This window comes from Protopterus annectens, chromosome 3.part0, assembly GCF_019279795.1.
Source record: "Protopterus annectens isolate FY-2018-M chromosome 3.part0, PAN1.0, whole genome shotgun sequence".
Taxonomy (NCBI): domain Eukaryota; kingdom Metazoa; phylum Chordata; order Ceratodontiformes; family Protopteridae; genus Protopterus; species Protopterus annectens.
The window spans coordinates 906,993,420-907,016,807 of NC_056731.1; the positions used below are offsets into that span (position 1 = coordinate 906,993,420).

The following is a 23,388-nucleotide window of genomic DNA, read 5'->3' on the forward strand; positions in this document are numbered from 1 at the left end:
GTGCATGGAATGTAATGTATGTTTGTTTTTTTAACAGTTGTGTATTCGTTAGTACTTTTGCAGAACTGACATGGTTAACTGTTTATACAGTAGTTAAATGGCTAGATTGTTTAGTTCACCATCCATGTAATATTCATCATTCTCACTGCTGCAGTAGTTTTGGCTATAGGGGTCGTACCCTGCCTAGGATATACAGCAGCTGGCCAACTTCACAAAGCTCTGGCTGCCTCCTATTCCTGCACTCTGACTACTGATTGTCTAACCCCTTGAAGGGTATTCAGCAGTCATGTAGATCATTTCAGTATTTACTTGTTGCCTTAAGAGGAAGCATCACGGAGGTCTCACAGGAACAACAGCAAGCTTCAAGCTTCATTACTACAGATAAGTCTCAAAAGGGGAACCCTTCTATACAGAAAATATTGCTGCTTTTAATCATAAAATAAAGTATTTCCCCTTTAAAAATGTAAATTTTTTTTATTACAGTTTCTGAAGTTTCCTATCTTAGACGGCTATTTTTAGCTTAGGACTTTAATTTTGTGGTAAATGTGTACTGCTTTTGAAAACTTTTAATTGTTTGTGCAAGTGTTAAGCATCGGAAAGTGTTATAGTTGGCAGGAAACATTTTTATGTTAAATGTTTATGTACACTTTGTGAGAACCAAACTGCTCTATCAGTGCACTTCTGTAATGTTTTTTTCAGTTCTGACGGATTTGTTGCACTGTTTGTGCTTTTACTTTTGAAATGGACTGTGTGGAAAAGTATAAGTGTGTGTTGCTTGAGAACACTTGTCGAATAACTTGCATTCTGACTACAACGTTCCAAAAGAATTTATCAGCAATCAGGCTTCCTCCTCAGCTACTCCTCAGTGTGGATCCGATCCTGCTGGCTATTCTCCCACTGTACCTAAAAATTAAAAAAAAAAAAAGCACTGTTGACTTGAGGTTAACCACATTCTCTACAGCTGTTCCACTGTTCTGTACAGGAAAGACCATATTCTTTGGGTCTGGAAGAAACTCCTGGAGGTTCTTCTCAGGGTGGCTGTGGAGAGAAACCTCTTGCCAGGGGTGAAGTGCCATCCCCTAGTTGGTCTCCTCCTACCAAAAAGTTAAACATTGCTCATCTACAGACATGGTGCTTAATCATAAAGATTATTTCCTTACCTTAGCTAGGAAATTATTACAGGCTGCTAAACTAGGAACCCTTACCATAGTGTAATCTCAATAAAGAAATTTCTGAAAAACATTTGTCAGATGATTCTATCATTGTCAGAGACGGGGCTTCTCCTCCTGGAAATTCCCAAGCCAGAATTCTTATTCTGAGGAAGCTGGTTATCTTTACCTCCCTTGGGGCAGTTTTCTTTTTTACATGTTATTTCCATGATAAATGCAGTGATTTTGTAGGAACAAGTGTATGTTCCCTCTGAAATGAGTAGATACAATATGTTGCACGTGGATGTGCCTCATTTTGTACTCATCCCTCCCATTTTGCCATGCTGTGTTTACTGCTGCTTGTAATAACACTGACTCTCAATCTTCAGTTCCCTAAAAAGGCAAATAGACTTTATAAAGTACTTCAAGCTAACGTATTCTTGTTTTTTCAACTTAGATGAGCCCCAGCTGCCAGGTTGCTTCCAACTGGCAAATAGGTCAGACTTTTAGTCAACACTAATCCTTCTCCACTAGATAAAGAAGGTAAGGTATTGGACAGGTTTGGTAAGAGAAATCTCTCTTCTTCCACTTTAGCATACACAGAATTCCTAACTACCAAGCACATATGTGAAAGTTTATTCTTAGTTGTGTAGTCAGAGGAACCAAAAGTTTGCCGATAAAGTAAAGTCTTAAAATTTTAATTTCTTCCGTAAGTAAGAGTTTTGTTTGACCAGTTTTCTACTTGCGTCCTCAAACAGTTTGATGAAAGCGAGAAATTAATTCAGAGAGTTTCAAAGATTTTTCAGGTTCCCCATTACAAATCTTCCAAATGATTTATTCCCTTTAAAAGGCAAAGCAAGCAGCCCTTGCCATCTCCAGACAAATGAGGAACAAAGAAATGGCAAGAGGTACAACAAAAAACAGGGATCCTTTCAAAAAAGAGGACAAGTCTAATCCTTCAGAATGGCAATGCCAGCATTTTGTTCCCCCCTTCCTTAACATCCTGCCCCTATTTCTCTAAATCTGTCCCAGAAACTGACTGTCAGTATCCCCTTTGGCAGTAGATTATAGCAGACTTTTCTTGGGTATTGAAAGTGGTTCAGGAGAGTTACAGTTGGCACTGGGTACACATACCTCCTTTCATGAGAATTGCTGCCCACTGTCCAAACCATAGTTTTTTTTTCCTGAGGACAGGACCCTAGGACTCATAGAGAGTGTATTTTTGATCAGAGGGGAAAGGCTTCTACTCCAGAATGTTTCTGGTTGAAAAGAAAGCGCTTTCACAGAGACCAGTACTAGATATTTCCCTTCTCAACCTGTTTTTGAAATTACCAGAATCCAAAATGCTGACTCTTCAAACCACCTGTCATCCCTCTTGAGTTTTACAGAAACTCTAGAGCTAATGGATTTTTTTCACATACCCATAGTCATAGACTTCAAGAAATTTCACAAATTCTGTGTGTCTGGGTCATATAATCAGTTCTCTGCTTTACCCTTTGGGTTATCTATAGCTCCAGGGGTATTTACAAAGTGTGTAGCTTCAGTAATAGCTCATTGCAGACTGCAAGGCTGTCACATGTCTCCTTTATTCAACTTGGTTATCTTTGCAGATTCTTCCCAGCTATCAAGAGTCCTTAATACAGGATGTTCTTCATCTCACATTGCTGCAGTCCTTACATATGGGGTAGTCCGCTGTCCTCGGTCGGCCCGAATACCAAAGTATTAGGCTGACGTCGGTCATGGGCGCTCAGATCTGACATCAGAGCGTCAGGGTATAAAAGCGCATGACCGACGTCATATCCTCAGTCTTTTTTGCCGCATGGTCCGATGCAGAAGCAGCGTTGCAAGTGCCGTTCGGCGTTCTGAAATTTTCATATTCTGAGTTTCAGACCGAAACCAAGTTGGGCTAAGTACCCCGTTGGGGAATATTTTTGTTTTTCTTGCCTCAGTTAATTCGGATGTCAGAAAAAGTGAATAATTGTATTTCTTGTGGGAAACAGATACCGCATAGGGATTATCACTCTCTTTGCATTCCTTGTTTGGGACCCGACCACGACGTAGTCGGGTGTCGGTTTTGTGCTAGGTTTAATAAGCGCACTATAAAAAGAAGGTTAGATTGTGCTAGGTTAGTCTTTGGTAAGCGGTGTAATTCTACTATGCCGTCGGATCCTCCGACGCCCGCTTCCACGAAGAAGCGCAAAGACAAATCCTTGAAACCTAGACAGGTTGGTTCGTCCGTTTCGGACGCCGGTCCTGCAGAAACTACAGTGGAGCAGGTGGATCCGGCTGAAGTTTCTGTTGAGTCTCAGGGGGAAACTTTGATTTTGCAGGATGTGGCCTCACAGGAGTCAGGTCAAGCTGAAGGGGCCTCTCAGGTTACTGTTCTCCCTTCTATGCCTAAGGTGGTTAGGCCTTCTGCTACTATTTCTAAGGCTTCTTCTAAGGGCAGGTCTGTTTTGCCTTCCTCTGGTGTCCCTCCAGGTACTTCAGGGTCTGTGCCTAAAAGCACATGCTTAAAATGGCAGAAGATTTGATTTCTTTAATTAGAGGTTCTATGCCCCCTCCTGATAAGAGGCCCAGGGTGGAGCCAGAGTTGGAAAGTTTGGATCAGGCCTCAGATGACTCAGACTCTTCTGCTGAAGATATTCAAGATTTCCCCCCTTATTCAGATTCTGATGCAGAGGATTCCACTCCTTCTGCTTCTCCTCCAGAGGATTTTTCATTTTCAGAAACTCTGCATTCCATGAGGGAGCTTTTTAAGTGGGAAGGACAGGATTTCTCTGATACACGGAAGAGGCTTAGGGAATTCTTGTTTTTACCACAGCATAGACCCTTGGCTATACCTCCTGTTTTGGATGTTGTTCAAGATGTTTTCTCGGAGGCTTCCCTTAATCCAGATTCTTTGCCTCCTGCGCCAGTTAAACCGGACAGGTATTACAGGGTGCTTGAGGCTCATAAATATCTGTATAAGAGTCCTAGGGCGGACCCAGAAACTATTAGTCAGGGGCCTAAGGGTGTTAGAGCTTCTGTTGTAAAGAATCCGGTTCCTCTAGATAAGGAAGCTAGAGCTTTGGATAGATGGGGTAAGAAGGTGTATACCTCTTCTACTTTAGCAATGAGGGCTTTAAATTGCCAGTTTCATATGTTGAAGTATCAGAATTTCCTCCTTTCTCAGCTAAAATCTAAAGTGGATGCTTTGGCAGAGGGCATAGAGTGTAAAGAATTGCAAGATTTAGTACATGTCTCTGAACAGGTGGGTAAGCATTCTTTGCAGTGTGGTTTTGATGCTGTACAGGCCTCTTCTAGGGTGGCTGCCACTGGTTCAGTTCTTCGTAGGCACGCCTGGCTTAAGGATCAGAATTTGTCCGAGCATGTTAAAACTAGAATTCTGGATGCCCCTTTACAGTCTGAAGTTTTGTTTGGTCCCCCTGTGGAGTCGGTTTTGAAGAAAATGAAAGACAAGGCTAAGTCAATGCAGACTGTTAAAGATTTTTTGCAGGTTCAACCTCCTAAGTTTAGTAGAAATTGGCCTACTAAGGGGTGGACCTACCCTTCTTCTGATTCTCAGTCTAGGGGTAGATCTAGACGTGGCAGGGGCAGAGCTCACAGTACATTCAGGCCTAGAACTTGGAGTTCACCTGCACAATCTGCAGGTGAGGGCAGGGGCCAGTCCTTTCGTAAACAGGCCCAATGACCTGCATTTCCAGCTGCCAGATTCTTCTTCCCTGGCAGCTCCTTTGGGAGGAAAGTTAGCACTCTTCAAGCAAAACTGGCTTTTAGTCACCCAGGACAAATGGGTATTGGACATAAACCGAGGCTACAAGTTCTATTTCCATACATTGCCTCCTTTCAAAGGCATGCCAGACGTTCCTCCTCGGCAAAGGATAGAGGCTCACAAGCAGATTTCTTTACTTCTTCAAATAGGAGCTATACAGCCAGTTCCTCTGTCAGAAGTGGGACTAGGATTTTATTCTCGCCTGTTTCTAGTACCAAAGAAAGGGAACACGTGGAGACCAATTTTGGATTTATCTATCCTCAACACTTATCTGGACATTCCAAAGTTCAAAATGCTGACGTTACAACAGCTTTTACCTCTGTTGGGAAAAGATCACTGGATGGTAACTCTGGATCTCAAAGAGGCTTATCTTCATGTTCCTATCAGGCCCAGTTGCAGGAGGTACCTGCGTTTTGGCTGGAAATTTACATTATCAGTTCTCTGCATTGCCCTTTGGCTTATCTACTGCGCCCAGAGTGTTCACAAAGGTTCTGGCTCCAGTGATAGCCTTTTTCAGGTTAAGAGGAATACAGATTTATCCTTATTTGGACGATTGCCTGATTGTTGCACAACACAAAGACGAACTTCTGCATCATCTACAGTATGTGATGGTAGTGTTAAGATGCCTAGGGTATTCTGTGAACGAAATAAAGTCCAGTCTAGTACCCTCTCAGGACATGTGCTTTCTGGGTGTGAGACTGAATACAGCTTCCCAGATGGCTTTTTGACCCCGGACAAACAAAGAAGCCTTTCTCTTTATTTCCATCAAATGTCTCTACAGTCCAGGCTGACTGCAAGGACAGTCCTTCAAGCCTTGGGGTCATGGCATCTTGTATTCTGGTGCTTCCCAATGCCAAACTGCATATGAGGAAGCTTCAATGGTATCTCAAAAATGTATGGACACAACACTGCCAAGATCTAGACACTGTCATTCAGATAATACCTTGCATTCAGAAAGAATTTTTGTGGTGGGCTCAGGAATGTCACCTAAACAAGGGACTCTCTGTGACCCGACCAGAGGCGAGTCAGATTCTAACGACAGATGCCTCGGACAAGGCTTGGGGAGCACACCTCAATGGAAAATGGGTGCAAGACACGTGGCCTGTCAGACTTCAACATTTGCATATCAACTTGAAGGAGATGTTAGCAGTCCAATTTGCATTGATGGCTTTCAAAGATTTACTTCACCCAGGACAGGTGTTGATTCAAACAGACAACACTACTGTCATGTGGTACATCAACAAGCAAGGGGAACCCATTCGTACCCTCTTTGCAGGCAAGCGATGATTTTGTGGGAGACTGCTCTCAGTTTACACCTCAATCTTCAGGCAAGGTTTCTACCAGGAGCACAGAACTCCTTAGCGGATGTGTTGAGCAGACAAATTGTGGATCCTCACGAGTGGAAACTGGATCCTCATGTGTTTCAGTTGACAGTGTTATGGGGACTCCAGACATAGATCTGTTCGCTTCTCCACTAAATTACCAGTTGCCAAAGTTTTGCACAAAAATGTTTCATCCCACAGCTTGGAAGGTGGATGCTCTATCATTCAGTTGGAGCAATCTTCATGTCTATGCCTTTCCACCTCTGCCTCTCATTCCCAAGGTACTCCTGAAGGCCAGAAAAGACAAGCCATCCATGATTCTGATAGCGCCGGATTGGCCTCGACAGCACTGGTACCCACTACTGAGGAGTTTGGTACGGGAGCCTCCATGGCCTCTGCCTTTGATTCCACATCTTTTGTCAAAGGAGGGCAATCACTTCCTCAATGTCAAGATTCAGTCTCTGCATCTCACAGCCTGGCATATTCTGTTTTAGACCCTGGAGGGTCTCAGCTTCCACAACAAGTTTTGAATGTTATTTTGGAGGCCAGAAGGCCTAGTACAAGGAAAGTTTACGCTGATAAATGGAGGAGATTTTTTCTTTGGAGCAAAGCGAAGGACTTTGATGTTTCCAAGCCTGATTTAAGTGTTTCTCTTCAATATCTTACTGAGTTATTGGACAAGGGTTTGTCTTTCTCCTCGATAAAGGTTCATGCTGCAGCCATTTCTGCTCACTATGACTGTGACCCTCCTTTATTTTCCCATCCTTTGTTTAAGCAATTTCTTAGAGGGGCAAAGAACATAAGACCCCCACGTAGAGCTCCTCCTACTGCTTGGGATCTCAATTTTGTGTTGGAAAAGCTTACTCTACAACCTTTTGAGCCTGCAGCTACGGCCGAGTTAAAGTATTTATCATGGAAGACTGCTTTTTTGTTGGCCATTACCTCTGCAAGAAGGGTTTCTGAATTACAGGCCCTTATGGCAGTGGAACCTTTCCTGATTTTTCATAAGGATAGGGTATCTTTGCGTACTAATCCTTCCTTTATGCCTAAAGTGGTTTCTAGTGTGGCCTTGAACCAAACTATTCATTTGCCTACTTTTTATGCAAACCCCCAAAATAAAGGGGAGAAGATTTTGCATACTTTGGATATTCACAGGCAGTTACGTTATTATTTGTGCAGAACCAAGGGGTTCAGGCAGTCTCAGCAGTTGTTTGTTTCTTTTGCTTTGGGTTCTCAGGGAAAACCTGTTTCAAAACAAACTATTTGTAAATGGATTGAGTTTTGTATTTCTTTCTGTTATTCCCATCATGGTAAGGAGATTCCGGCTGGAATCAGACCTCATTCCACTAGAGCTACTGCCACTTCTACTGCCTTTCTAAGGGGGGTAGCTACAAAAGATATTTTGGAAGCAGCCACTTGGAGTTCAGTACATACTTTTTCCAAGCATTACCACCTTCCTCTTTATTCTAAGTCTAGGGCTGGATTTGCCACTGCAATATTACAGGGCATTTTAGCAGCCCCTAATGCTTTATGATTTTGCCATCCTCCCTTTACCTCTGCTTTGGGATTCTACCCATATGTAAGGACTGCAGCAATGTGAGATGAAGAACATAGTACAGTTTTGTACCTACCATAAATGTACATGTTCAAGATCCACATTGCTGCAGTCCAATTTACCCTCCCTCCTTCCCTCTGTAGTTTGGCATGGTTATATGGTTTGGGTGATGGTTGTTGTTGGGCATGTTTTTGGGAGGTATCCTGTTTTTGGGCTGTGGCCTTTCTTTTTAGGGCCTTCTGACATCTGGGGCAAGAAAAGACTGAGGATATGACGTCGGTCATGCGCTTTTATACCCTGACGCTCTGATGTCAGATCTGAGCGCCCATGACCGACGTCAGCCTAATACTTTGGTATTCGGGCCGACCGAGGACAGCGGACTACCCCATATGTAAGGACTGCAGCAATGTGGATCTTCGAACATCTACATTTATGGTAGGTACAAAACTGTACTTTTCCTCTCTCCTTACCAGTCTGGGATTCCAGATAAATATGTTCAAAAATCCTCCTCGACTCCCTCACACATGATTGTGTTTCTCTACTGCCTTCTAGACACTTCTCAGCAAAAAGTCTTTTCTTACCTAGGACAGGTGGATTTCTATCTGGAGACTTTCCAGAGCTTCTCTAATCAGTTTCAGACTTCATCAAAAGAATATCTCAGGATCTTGGGGTTCATGGTTTCCATGGTTCTCATGATTCCTTTCGCCAGGTTACTCATGAGAAAAATCCAGTGGTGATTACAAACACCCAACATTTTCATCATCTGGAATTTCAGATTCCAATTTTGGGCTTTGTTAAAAAGGAAGTGCAGTAGTGGAGACTGCAAATGAATCAAAGCCCAAGTCTCCTAATTTCTTCTCTTGTCTCAAGTTGATCTGTAACTACAGACGGCTCATATTTTGACTATGGAACAGTTTCTATGAGGGTAAAGATGGAATTTGGAACTCTTCTAACAGAAAACAGCACATAAATGTCAGAGGATGTTGGCTGTGATCCATAAAGTAGAATCTCTTCGCCATCCCACGTTCCCAGGACCTGTACAGGTGATTACAAAGCATACCACAGTGATGCGGTGCATATACAGAGTGGGCATCACATCTTACCCACTGTGCAGGCTGGCTGTAAGGGCTTGTTAAGTAGCTGTGTAGTACTTAACTCTCCAAGCATCTTACATTCCATCAGGGCAAAATGTAGTGGCAAGCAAGGTGAGCAGGACCAGGTCAGACCTTCATAAATGAAAATTGAATGAAGGGGTCTTCCAAGAATAGATATTTGTGGGGACCCACCTCAAGTTGGTATGTTCGCCTCCTATCAAAACAAACAACTAAACAAAATGTGACCAGGATTCCTTGCATTTAGGATCAGAAGTTAGATACATATTTTCTTATTCTCATGGATGGGATTGTTCTGATATGTTTTTTCCACCCTTTCCACTCATTACCAAGTTTCTACTTAAGATCAGAAAAACTTCAAAAATTGTGGTGGTGACTCCATTCTGGCCAAGGCGCAGCTATGGTCCTCCATTTTCAGTCTAGCCAAGGACAGTTAACCACAATCTTCCTCACAGCCCATCTTTACTCTCACAAAATGGGGAGTTTGATGCCCCTCAGTCTAGAAAATCTTCAACTAATTGCCTGGATGATAGAAATCCAATACCTTTTAGGCACCGTTTTTTGAAGATCCGCTGCAGGTACTAAAGGAGGGGGGAAATGATACTAGAAAGCCATATTTGTGCAAGTGAAAAGATTTTCTAGTTGTTGCCACTTAGATGACCAGGACCCTTTTCAGACCCAGTTTTGTATGGTTCTGGATTATTTTATAAGTTACTTTCCAGTGTTTTTTCAAACTTTTCTATCAAGTCACACTTGTCAGACATTTCTGCTTGTGTCCCTTTACATCTCCCTTTCAAGCAATGCTCAAGTTAAAAAACAGTTTTTGAAAGGGGTCTTTACATACTTGCCCACGTAGGAAACAGGTAGCTCCTCTTTGAGATCTCACTTTTGTGCTTAAGCTTACTTTTTCTCCATTTGAACCAGCTCAGGAGGCTGATTTGAGGTACTTTACATTAAAGACTAGTTTACGTATTGCTCTGTCATCTGCTAATTGAGCATCTGAGTTACAAGCATTTATGGTGAGTCAATTCTACCTCATTTTTCATAGGGACAGGGTTTCTTTGAGAACAAGTCCTACCTTTATGCTTAAAGTCATTTCAGAGTTTATTTTAAGCCAGACCAAAGACCATTAATCTCCAAGTCTTCTTTCCTGATCGAAAGAACATGGGAAAAAGGATTCTTCTGAATATACACTGGCAGCTCATATACTACCTAGACACAAAGCTCAAGCTTTCAGGAAAGCTGATCAGTTGTGTCTGTTATGAATGTAAGAGGAAAGGACAACCTTTGACTTGGCATACTGTTCCCAGATGTTTATGCTATGCTATTATTTGTTGTTATTTTCATCACAATAAGCCTTATCCAGGCAGGGTTACAACTCTTTCAACAATGGTATTGATTTCTTCTATGGCTTTCTAGAAAGGGCTGTACTGTAGAAGTGTTCTAGAGGCAGTATGTTGGTCATTTGCACACACTTTTGCAAGGTATTGCTACCTGGATTCATTTTCCAAGTGCACAACAGGCTTTGCCAGAACACTTTCTCCTGGGGCTCCTGTAGTCTTTGTTAATGGCCTCCTCCTTTTCTGCTACTCCTGACTAAGCTATAAAGTAGTTTAGGCTACTACAACAGTGATCCATGTACTGAACTTTGAACATAGTACAATTGTATAAGTAAACTTACCATACATAGCAGTAGATATTCTAATGGATCACAATTGCAGTAGCTGTCCCACCCATCAGCTCCCTTTTATTCCGTAGTGTTTTTATTGCCAGGGTGGGATTGTGTGCACCATTTTATATATTGTTATGATTCTCTTTGTTTTTTTCAACGAATATGCAGGACTCTTGCCTCCTTCCTGGGCAAAAACTTTTCTGAAGTATTTTGGTGCTTCAACTGCATTTTATGTGGAGAGCCTCAAACAGTCCTGGCAGTTGGAGTGTGTAGAAGCCACCCACATCTGTGGGAAGTGGGCCAGTACACAGGTTATGACCCAAATAGCTTAGGCTGCTGCAACGCTGCTATATTAGAACATCTGCTATTATGGTAAGTTTGCTTATACAGCTGTAGTTTCCTGTATTTAAGGATCATGATAAAAAAATGTCCTTGTGTAGTGGTCCATAACACTATTGGAAATTTCAGTGAAAATTCATCAGTATTCTATAAAAATTAAAAATCGTACAGCACTTATTCATAACTGGTCATCCCAGCAAGCCTGCTTACTCCTGTAATATATAAAATATACATTGGTATGCAAACAGTTAGTTTGTGTTTTATTTAGATTTATAAACTCCATTTGACAACTGAGGTAGGCACAAATAGCAGGAAAACATGAAGCACAAAGTGATATTATATAGAATTAATAAATGTTAGCTGTTTAAATTAATATTTGAAAAGAGACTGAATAACAGTGAAAAAGAGGATCACTTTAACTTTTGAAGTGTGCATTGGTGTCCCAACTGTCTTGGACTTCTGTAAATGAAGTAGTGGAGAAAGTTTGCTTATTGAATAAAGATACTCTGAAAATAAGAAAAGTTATTGTTTCCAGTAATTGAAAATACTGAAATGTTGATAGTAATGTCAGTTATTCATGTTATTACAGTTTATAAAAAATATGTATTTGTTAGAATGTAAGTTTAAAAAGTAAACACCGCAGGAGTAAATTAATAAATTATCAATTCAAAGACAAGAAATTGCCAGTTGGATATTAGAGAGGAACAAATTGAAATAACCTGAGAATATAAGCATTTTTTATTGGTATGCATAGATAGTAATTCTTTGAAGAAATGTGTAGTATTTGAAGCTGTAAACAGAACAAAAAAGTCATTGCTTTATATTGTTTCATTTAAGCTTATGGTAGGTTCATAGGTAAGTACTAGGAAATTTGTCTGCACAAATTACAGGCCTAGCCAAAACGCCCTATTCAAAAGGACCCTCTAGCCTCAAGGAATGTAAGTCATGGTAGACCAGGGAAATATTTGTCTTCTTATCATATTCTCTAGGTTTTGCTTTGAAGGTGGCAAGGGTGCTGCTCTGCTTGATGTGTAGTAGAAGTTTGTTCCAGTGGTGAATGACAAATTGGTATATGATTAAGACATGCCAGTGTTTCTTATTTAGCTGCTGATGAAGGTTTAGTACTTTTAACCAGTATTTGAGGTACTATTTGTTCTGTGGAGGAATAGGAGGTCAGAGAGGGGTTGGAGCTTTCATGGCTCGAAAGGCTAGACAAAGCTCTCAATGGAGGAGTCTGTGAAAGACTGAGTACAGAGAGAAGGCTGCCAGTTAGTCATGATAACTAAGGTTTTTGAGGCCTCTGATCTTTTTACTTATGAATCTCTGAGGTCTCTCAATTTGAATGATATGTTTAGACACATAATGAGAAAAAATGCATTTCATTCAGTAATAGGTCAGATGAGGTATGAATAAAGGTGAATTAAGACTTTGTTGGTTCTAGTGGAGATGCTGTTTGTTTGGAAATTGTATGAGCCAGATAGCTTTCCTAACTACCGCAAAGACATGATGGTCAAACCGTAAGGGGTTATAAACAAGTGTATTGAGATCCCTTATAACAGTGCCTGATTGGATGGTGTAGGTCACCTGTATAGGTTCATAGGTGATTACTAGGCTAATGGTACAAAAGCCTTTACCAGGGTATGGCAGTATTATGTCTTAATTCCCTAGTTATGGGATGGGGTAATATCACGGTAGTGAGTCTTTGGGTGTTGGAGCCCTGAGTCATTTTACAGACTGCCTCTGTCCATAAGGGACATGGGCAGTACCCCAGGAGTCATTTTACAGTTCTCCATCCATTTATCCAAATTCTTATGGATGAGAATGAAGGATGGGCTTAGTTTTACGAAGATGGTAAGTTTATTCCATAGACGAGGTAGCCTTTGGGATGCGACTCTCTCCCTCTCTCCAACAAATTCTGTAAATAAGGTTCAGGTCCATGGAACGTATAATTTTCCTTGCAAATATGTAACATTTTCATCAGGGTTGTATCAGAGAATGCCTTGTAGGTCAGGCATAAGTCACCTCTCAGTAAACTATATGAGATTGAGTAAAGAGACCTTTAGTCAGTCACCATAAGATGTGTCTTACACTTTGTATTTTTTAGTGAGCAGCCTCTGGGGCCACTCTAATTGGTGTAAGTGTCTGCTTAGTTAACATGCAAAAGGGAGCATTGTAGTTGATTATGGGCCTGATGAGGTCCGAGTACAATGACACTGATTTCCTGTGACCTTGATGCCATGCCTTTACATATAAGTTGAGCCACACAGAATGATTTCCTCACCTGTATGGATACCTAGTGGTCAAAGTTTAAGTTACTATTTATCTGTGTTCCTAGGTCTTATCACCTCTAGGTCTACTTTTAGGGGTGTGCTGTCAATATTCTAATTTGCAGGGATATCTGATTTACCAAAGGGCATGATTACACACTTTTAAGCATTTAGTCTCAGATCATGGTTTTGGCACAAGTCGTTTGTCATTTTTAGGCCTATTTGTAGCATGTCAACATTGTTTGGGAATTCAGTGATTGCTTCCAGCTCACAGTTGGTGAACTTGGTGAGCCAGAGGCTGCCCAACATTGGCCTTCGCTTCATACCAAATAGGGGGGGTCCCAACACTGAACCCTGTGGGATATCACTAGTAACAGATTTCTTATTGGAAGTGGATTGGCCTATCCGGACAGCATGTGTCTTGTTCATGAGCCAGTTTGCTATTCATCTGACAATGTAGGAGTCTGTGCCTAACTCAGTAAGTTTATCTATGGTCCCCAAGTGGGGTAGTGTATTGAAAGCTTTGGCCAGGGTCTGGACTAGTGGTGTGTACTGTTTTATACTCATCCATAGCTCTGGTGACTTCCTCAAATAAGTTCACCAGATAGAGCAGGCAAGACCTCCCTTTGACAAAGCCAAATTGGGTCTGGTCCAGTGTTTGAAGATTTCCTGTGTCGTTATTGTTCAGTGCCATGATGATTTTCTCCATGGCTTTGCAGATAAGACTTGACAAGCTTATAGGTCTGTAGTTTCCTGGGTCAGTTGATAGGCCCGTGTTGCGCAGAGGGGCAACTGTTGTAGTCCTACATTTCTCTGGGGCAAAGGCCATCTGGATGCTGTGGATAAGGAGGGTTTCAATTGGCTTTGATAGATTCTGGTTTAAGGTATTTAAGTAGCATCCTGGAATGTTGTTGGGACCCATGGAGGCTGTATTTCTGCAGTGAGGACCTGTTCCTTCATAATGACCAGTAGGGGGGTGGTTGTGGATAATTCTTTGAGTGTGGTAAGAGGTGATGGCCGGGAGAAGTTTGAATTGATCTTGTTGGTCAGCAGGTTTGCTGTAGTTTCAGGCTGGGTGTAAGTGTTGCCGTTCATAATTAACTCAGCACATTGCTGAGCGTTTCCCCTGAGGTTACAAGCATAATTAAAAAAAGCCTTATGGTTATCTTTCACCTGGGAGGCTGTCTTTGCATTGTAATTTACTTTGCCAGATTTGACCAGCTGTCTTATTTGTTTATTTAGACTTTTGCTACATTTTTTACGCATTTGAGTCCTTGTCCTTGTACCAGTTGTTATCTTGGTCTAACCCATATTGGAACAGTTGTGAGTGCATGGAAGAGTGAATAAAAACATCCAGTTTATAGTCCTCTGCAAACGTGGATAACCATAGGCCAGGAGTATTGGTCTGTAAAATGGATACAAAATAGGAGGGGGCCAACACTGTGCCCTGAGGTACACCTCTGGTAACTCTTTTTCCTTTCAAAAGGGATTACTTTAACCACGTGGGTTCTTTTAGTTTAGATGAGTAAGGCTATGAGCTGTTGATGAGCTGCTTCCTGTAGTACAGAGTTTGATTCCTTCTGCCTTCATTTGTCTACCGTGTGACAGACCAAGTCACTTCAGCAGACAGTGCTCCTCTGATACCCCTGAAATGGGACACTCTGGTCCAGTGGGCTATCCCTGGTTGTTAGCAAATTCATTACACATTTGTCTTTTGAATTCCTGCACCCTTTACATAGACGATAATGAGTGTTTGAATATAAATTCCAGCTTGTGACTTGTGGTTTAATGGGTTAGTAGATGCATATTCACTAAATGTAAGTTTTAAGGGAAGATGTGGTACTGCTTCTAATGCTAAGTCTGTTTTAATGAGAGAGTATTTTGTTATGTTTAGAAAATGGCTGTCAGTATTTTTTGCTGTAAAATTTCAAGTAAAAGTTTTAAATTACATCGAATCTCTGTGATAATTGTAACAGTAAAGAAGAAAATAGTATGCGCACTGACGGATTTCAACCGTGTTTTATGGTAATTAGTGAGACAGCAAAATAATGGGACATTTATATGGTTGTGTGGCATAGGGACACATTTGACTATGATCAGGCTGGGTTGATTCTGGAGGTATATGCTGCAACAATACAGCATTATCAGCCATTGAGGTAGGTCAGACCTGTACTGAGTTATCAGAGGGGACAGCTATTCTTGATAGTGACGGCATAGGGAAATCAAAACATGAGCTGTAGTTCTGAAATATATGTATCCGAAAGAAAAATATGCAGAAGGGGGCCCATGGTTTGAAAAATAGCCAGGGATCCAAGGTGCACTTAATCCGTCCCTAGTTACGAATGGTGCAAATTGCAAGTCATATGGAACGCATGCCTGTGTAACTACTGAACTACTTAGCCCCACAAGGAGTTTGATGCTTTTTGATTTTTTTTTTCAGTTCGTATTTTGTTATGCATAACACTCAAGTTAGCATACAAGTTGGGGTAGTCAGTAGAATATATAAAATTATGTTCACAGTTTTAAAGTAATGCACTGGTGATGGCTTCCCAGAGTAGTGTAGCATTTTGGCTGGTTAACAGATACAGTATAGTGCAGTGATGTGCAGTTGTATATACATTTTTAGCTGATGTATGTATTTTAAGTAGTTGAAAGTTGTTGGTAGTTTTACGATAGTGGTGCCATGCATGAACACAGGCTGCATTTTACCTTTAGCAGCTGTGAATCTTCTATCAGAGTGAGAATTTTATTGTATTTACCTTGATTCACTGTGGTAGTCCCACTAGGCTTATGGCCCCTTTCCATGGGAGACCTGAGGTAGTATTTGTACTAATAGTTGAAATGTGGCCAGGGCATCAGAGAATTTTCTCTACTCTTTTTTTTTAATAGGTGCCTTGAGATCTTTTGCATCCACCTGATCTGCCACCAGCACAAGCAGATGGAACCTCTATTTGTCGTCTCTGAAGGATGACATTCTCAGGAGTACAGCACCCCCTAATGCTGCACTGCATTCTATAAATTTGACCTGTGAAGTGCAACTTGATTTTGTTAAAAGGCTGTGGTGCAACCATTCAAAGTTAAAGCACAAACAAACTGATTTCCGTTGGAGGTAATGAGTGTAAGGATGAAGTCATGCTTAATGTTGCCTTGCAGAACAGTGTGGGAAGTTCCAGTTCAGATTAATGCAGTGTTATTAATATACAGTACTACAGCATACTTCAGCAGGTAAGTATCTGATGTTCTTCGTGTTTCACTGTTGCAGTCTTCACACTTGGGTTATCTGCCTGCAGGTAGCCCTCAGTTACCCGAATACTAGAGTCTTGGGATTTCTGCATTGGATGCTGTCGCCTCTTCCATGACATCAGGTTGTTAGGAGTATAAAACATGCAGCTGATGCCATTACATCAGTCTTCCTTGCCGAGAAGGAGCCGGAAGCAGAAGCAGTTCGCAAGTGCTGGCCGGCCGCTACCTGAAATTTTCGTTTTTCGAATTTCAAACCTGAAGGCTTCTAAAGCTTAAGTACCCCATTGAGGATTCTTTTTTCTTGCTCTAACCGATGTCAGAAAAAGGTCAACAATTGTCTTGCCTGTGGAAAGCAAATACCTCAGAGATTTTCATTCTTACTGCGTCATCTGTTTAGGCCCAGAACAAATTCCCCTGCTCATCAATCAAAAAGAGATGCTAGCTGTACAGAATGCTCTGACAGCCTTCAAATACCTTATCCTTCCAGGACAGCTCCTGATAAAGACAAACAACACCACAGTTATGTGGTACATAAACAAGCAGGGGGAACTAATTCTTACCCACTCTGCAGGTTAGCCTTGGCCCTTTGGAACATAGCCTTGAGCAACCAAGTGCACCTACAAGCTCAGTTCCTGCCAGGCAAACAAAACTCACTGGCAGATGACTTAAGCAGAAATCTACTGGACCCTCACGAGTGGAAACTGGAGAGCCTGGAAGGTGGATGTCCTATCCTTTACATGGGAAAACCTTTCAATTTATGCCTTTCCTCCTCTGCCCCTCCTCTCAAAAGTACTAGTCAAGATCAAACAGGACAGGCCAAGGGCAATCCTTATTGCACCAGACTGGCCACACCAGCACTGGCACCCACTCCTACGCAGTCTGACAGCAGTGCCACCCTGACACCTACATCAGACACCTTCCCTGCTGTCTCAGCAGGTGGGACAGATTTTGCATCCACAGCTGCAAACCCTAAACCTTGTAGCCTGGCTTATCCCCTGAATACACCATCAGCATCCCTCAGCAAACAGGTGCTGGACGTCATCCTTGACGCCAGAAGGCCTAGTACTAGGAAATCCTTTGCTGAAAAGTGGAAAATATATTGTTCTTGAAGTCACTCTCAAGGAAAGGACACAGCTGTGCCCACCTTACCTCAAATCCTTGATTATCTAGCAGAGGTGCTCCACATAGGCCTATCCTTCTCATCCATTAAGATTCATGCCTCTGCCATCACAGCTCATTATAATACTGAGCCACCTCTCTTTTCTCACCCTCTCATCAAACAGTTCCTGAGAGAAAAAACGAAATAAGTAGCACAAAACCTTTAAACGAGAATAAAGACACACAGGAATAATCCAATGTAGCTAGAAAAGTACGGACACCAAAGTTTTAGCGCTTTCATTCACTTTATTTTACGTGAACTTCTTCAGAAACAACTCACTTCACCCCACAAGCACTTTTTATATAAAATATTGATCACATGCTCAATGATGTCAGTAATTAATCAATTAGTATGTTTTTAACAAATGATACTCATATATATCTATAAAATAACTTAATTAATTGTTATAGGACTTAAAAAATGTCATAAAATTGATAGTTAATTCATTTCATATGTAAAAAACATTTTATATAATAACTGACTCATTCAGTCCAGGAGCTTGATCCGCTCCTAAATATACTTGCCGCAGTGATTCTTTACATTCCAACATAACCTTACTGTCTCCTATGAATGTTCCTTGTGGAACATTATCCAAGACAGAAAAGGTAAATTTTTTAAAATTGTTACACACAGTAGAATGCCTACCCAATGCATTAGCCAAATCTTTCTTTTTAATGGCTAAAAGATTTTCACTAATTCTTTTCTTGAGACATCTAGTAGTCATTCCTATATAATATCCAGGACATGACAAACACTGGGCTATATAAACTACCATTTCACTATGGCAAGTGTAATAATTTCTAGACCAATGTGTCTTATTTATATGAGAAAAATGTACTGAAGAAGAATTACTAATGTATCTGCACTGTCTACAATTTTGACATGCATAGGTACCTTTGGATTTGATTCTATTTTCATTAAATAAATCTGTTGAATTTCTTCCTTTTTCTAATATACGTTTAATATTTACAACTTTCTTAAAAGTAAAATTAGGTCTTATTCCTATAATTTTGATTAATTCTTGATTACCCAATAATATCTTCCAGTTGTCTATTATAACATTTTTAATAAGCCACATTTCATTAGAAATGGGCAGGACAAAAGCACTTGAAAATTCTTTATTTGAAACTACCATATTAGTTGTAGAAATTGATGGGCCAAGAGATAAAATGGGACAAGCTTTGTCCTTCCTTAGCCTCATGACTTCTTTTTCAATGAGTTCTAACCCTGCTACTTGGTAGCCTCTTGCCAAAAACAATGTTCTCAAAACTTTTATCTCATTAATAAAGGTAGTGTCATGTGATGTAAGTCTACTCAATCTAATAAGTTGCCCCTTAATTACTCCTTTTTTCATATGCAACGGGTGCAAACTCTTTGTGCAAATATTGATTTGCAAACATAGATTTTCTGTAGATTTTACTAACACATTTTTTAGATATGGAATTGTAGGTTAGGTTTAAGTCAAGAAAATTTAAACTCAAACCATACCCTCCTACAGAAAAGTTTTAAAAAGTTGTAGTGTTATTTAAATAACTAACAAATCTGTTAAATTCCTCCTTAGTACCATGCCAAAGAAAAAACAAATCATCAATGTAACGACAGTAAAATAATATATTTCCACTGTAATTGCTATTGTCGAGGAATTTGTATTCCCAATTAGCCATCACTAAATTGGCATATGCAGGAGATACTCTTGCACCCATTGCAACACCTGAAATTTGCTTGTATAAGTTGTCCTCAAATTTAAAGAAGTTATTGTCAAGTACCAAATCCATAACAGCACATACAGTATTAATCTTACTGTTTTGTAAATTACTATGTTTTAATAAATATTCTCTCAAATATTATATTCCTATCTCCTGATCTATAGAAGTATATAGAGATGTTACATCCAGAGATGCCATACAGAATTCACTGTCTGGTAGTTCTAAATCTCTCAATAACTCAAGTAAGTGCCACGAATCTTTCAAATAATGTTTGGACTCCTGCACAATTGGGTTAAGGATATAATCCAACCAGATAGAAAGAGTTTCAGTCTTAGATTTGTTAGCCGATATGATAGGCCTAAAGGGGGGATTTAAACCATTCTTCTGTATTTTAGGAATACCAAACATAACAGCCATTTTTGGATGTTCTACCTGCAAAAAAGTATAATTCTGGTGATCCAATTCACCTTGACAAAACATATCAAACAAGCTTGTGTCCAATCTCAAAAAACTTTTTTGAATGAAATTAATATCTACCTTTTGATATGTTTTTTCATCTCTTAATAGATTTCCCATACATTTAATATAATCTTCTCTGTCCATAATAACAATTTTACCCCCCTTATCGGCCTTCATTATTCTTATTTGACTGTTCTCCCTAAGTACTTTTAGTCCCAGTAATTCAGATTCATTCAAGTTGTTCTCATTTCTTAAAGGTTGTATACCTCTAATAGCTGCTTCACTTATCTTTTGAAATACTTGTAATGTACCTATTAATGGTGGATTATAAGTACTTAGTTTTTTAGGACCTATACTTGAATTCCCACAGTTAATGTCTTGCATAATGTATTTCAAATTCAACTTTCTCAAAGTTAATCTGAAATCGATAATTGTCTTGGCCAAATTAAAAGAGTTACTAGGGATGAAAGAAAATCCTTTTTTCAAAAAATCGAGTGTAGAAGGTGAAAGAGTCACACTTGATAAATTATGAATTTGTATATCATAACTAGTGAGACTACTTCCAACTACCACCTCTTTTTGCTTTTGACTCTTCCTTTTGGCTTGTTCTGCACCACCTTGGACCAAGTAGGTCCCCTCTTGTTCCCTTGTTTGTCCACCAAAAAAGGGGTAGTGTTAACTACCCCTTCATTAGAATTAGTAACATCATTAGAATGCACATTTGATGTATCACAATTTTGATTGTTTGTCAAAACTTCATTACTAGTGTTACTATTAGCACCACTAGAAGTTCTTACGTTGTTATTGTCAGAACTAACATTTACACAACGTTTAGAATTATTATCACTAGTATCATTATTAGTCAATTCAGCATTTGTATTTTCATTATAACCACTTGAAAATTTGTTATTAACAACATATGCAGTCTTGTTCGCGTAAGCTAAAATGTCACGCTTTAATTTATTTTGTTTTCTAGCCACTATTGTGGCTCTTTGTCTGTCTGCTTTGGCTGTTATGCCACAATATAAATTATTGAACATGTGAAAGCAGGAAAAGTTTTTGATCTTTCTGTCCAATTCATTAATTTCGTTCTTAACGTCTTCCACTTGTTTAGCATAATGCTCAATCAGCGTGACCATCATTTTTATACCAAATTCGTTGAACATGTTTACAAGTTCAGTATATAAATTGTCTCCAAAGGAGACACAATTAGGAAATTTATTAGTTCTCAGTCCCTGAGGGACACATTTCCTTTTAATACACTCAGTCAAGTAACTAATTTCAACATCCAGCATAACATATTTCAAAGTTAATTTCTCCAAGTCATAAATAGTCTGTTTGCAGTTTCTTTGACTAGACAGTGAATTCGAAACAGTTTCTGTACTTACTGAATCTGTCACTTCAGAGTCTGTAATATCTGCAAACGGATTTTGAATATTTTGTAAAATATAATCCAAAAAGCTATCCGAACCCGCCAAAGGCTCTCCAGACGTAACGTTGTTTATCTCAATGTCCGGTGTGTCAGATAAAACCTTCCAACTCGCTCTATTTCCGTTTTGACTGTCAGTAGATTCGCAACTACTGATACCTGCTTTTTCAAGCCCCTTTTGAATCGCCATGGATATCATACTCGTAATTTGCTCTGAAAATTGAGCAAATCCATCTGGAACAGGGTGAATGGATAAGTTGAGAAGCGTGTCCTGTGACATACTTTAAAAAGCCAAAATGAATTAAACCACGAAGCCAAGCACAAAAGCGAAATAAGTAGCACAAAACCTTTAAACGAGAATAAAGACACGCAAGTATATTTAGGAGCGGATCAAGCACCTGGACTGAATGAGTCAGTTAATATAAAATGTTTTTTACATATGAAATGAATTAACTATCAATTTTGTGACATTTTTTAAGTCCTATAATAATTAATTAAGTTATTTTGTAGATATATATGAGTATCATTTTTTAAAAACATACTAATTGATTAATTACTGACATCATTGAGCATGTGATCATTATTTTATATAAAAAGTGCTTGTGGGGTTAAGTGAGTTGTTTCCGAAGAAGTTCACGTAAAATAAAGTGAATGAAAGCACTAAAACTTTGGTGTCAGTACTTTTCTAGCTACATTGGATTATTCCTGTGTGTCTTTATTCTCGTTTAAAAGTTCCTGAGAGGAGCTAACAATTTAAGGCCCCCTATGAGAGCTCCCACCCCGGCCTGGGACCTTAACTTTTTACTGGAGAAGCTCACACTTCCCCCTTTTGAGCCTGCTGCTTCACCAGAGTTAAAATTCCTCTCTTGGAGGAGGAATCTGATCTTCTAGCTATTACTTCAACAAAAAGAGTGCCTGAGTTACAGGCACTAATGGCGGTGGAGCCCTTCATTATTTTCCATGCTGACAGGGTATCCCGTAGATAACCCATCCTTTATGCCCAAGGTGGTATCCAGTGTGGCTTTAAACCAATCCATCCATTTGCCAACCTTTTTTCCCTAATCCTCAGAATAAAGGGGAAAGGATCCTGCACTCCTTGGATGTGCACAGACATCTCCGGTTCTACCTTGACAGGACTAAGCCTTTCAGAAAATCTGACCAGCTGCTAGTCAGCTTTGCTATAGGGGCAGAGGGCAAGGCCATTTCGAAGCAAACCATTTCCAAAGAGATAGCACACTGCATCCATTTCTGCTACAAACACCATGGAAAACCTTCTGCTACAAGCACCATGGAAAACCTACCCCTCAGGGGATCAGAACTCATTCCACTATAACTACTTCAACCTCTGCAGCATTTGTCAGGGGAGTCTCTACCAGGGACATCCAGGAAGCTGCAACCTGGAGTTCTGTACACACCTACACCAATCATAACCACTTAACATTTTTTTCTAAATCCAGAGCTGGATTTGCTACAGCAGTCTTCCAAGTCCTGCTACCCAGCCCTAACACTTCTTGACTGCCTCCACCCTTCTTCAGCTTTGGGAATCAACCCAAGTGTGATGACTGCAACAGTGAAACACGAAGAACATAGTACAATTGTGTACACTTACCGTAAATTTAGATGTTAGAGTGTATTCACTGTTGCAGTCCTGGTTTCCCTCCCTCCAGCCCCCTGGCTTTCCCTATCCTTTCTACCTATCCTCTTTATGGCCATCTTTTATGGCAGGGTATTTACTTTTTACTGGAGGTATTCCACACCATGTAATAGCTTCCTATTTTGGGGGCTCCTAACATCTGGGGCAAGAAAAACTGATGTAATGGCATCGGCTGCATGTTTTATACCCTTGGCGACCTGATGTCATGGAAGAGGCGACAGCATCCGACGCAGAAATCTCAAGACTCTGGTATTCAGGCCGACTGAGGACTACCTGCATGCAGATAACCCAAGTGTGATGACTGCAGCAGTGAATACACCCGAACATCTGCATTTATGCTAAGTGTACACAACTGTACTTTATATATACAGTACTACAGCATACTTCAGCAGGTAAATATCTGTTATGTATACAGTACTGCAGTATACTTTAGCAGGTAAGTATCTGTTATATATACAGTACTGCAGCATACTTCAGCAGGTAAGTATCTGTTATATATAAACTAATGAGGAGAGGTGCTGGCACATCTTATCAGAGAGTCATGGCTT

At 40.2% G+C, this 23,388-nt stretch overlaps 1 protein-coding gene across 2 annotated transcripts in view; it reads left to right on the top strand.

Moving 5' to 3' along the window:
• LOC122796618 (activin receptor type-1-like) overlaps positions 1-23,388 on the top strand; it is a 446,478-nt gene that overhangs the window by 325,554 nt on the left and 97,536 nt on the right. The gene's annotated exons all lie outside the window — the stretch shown is intronic.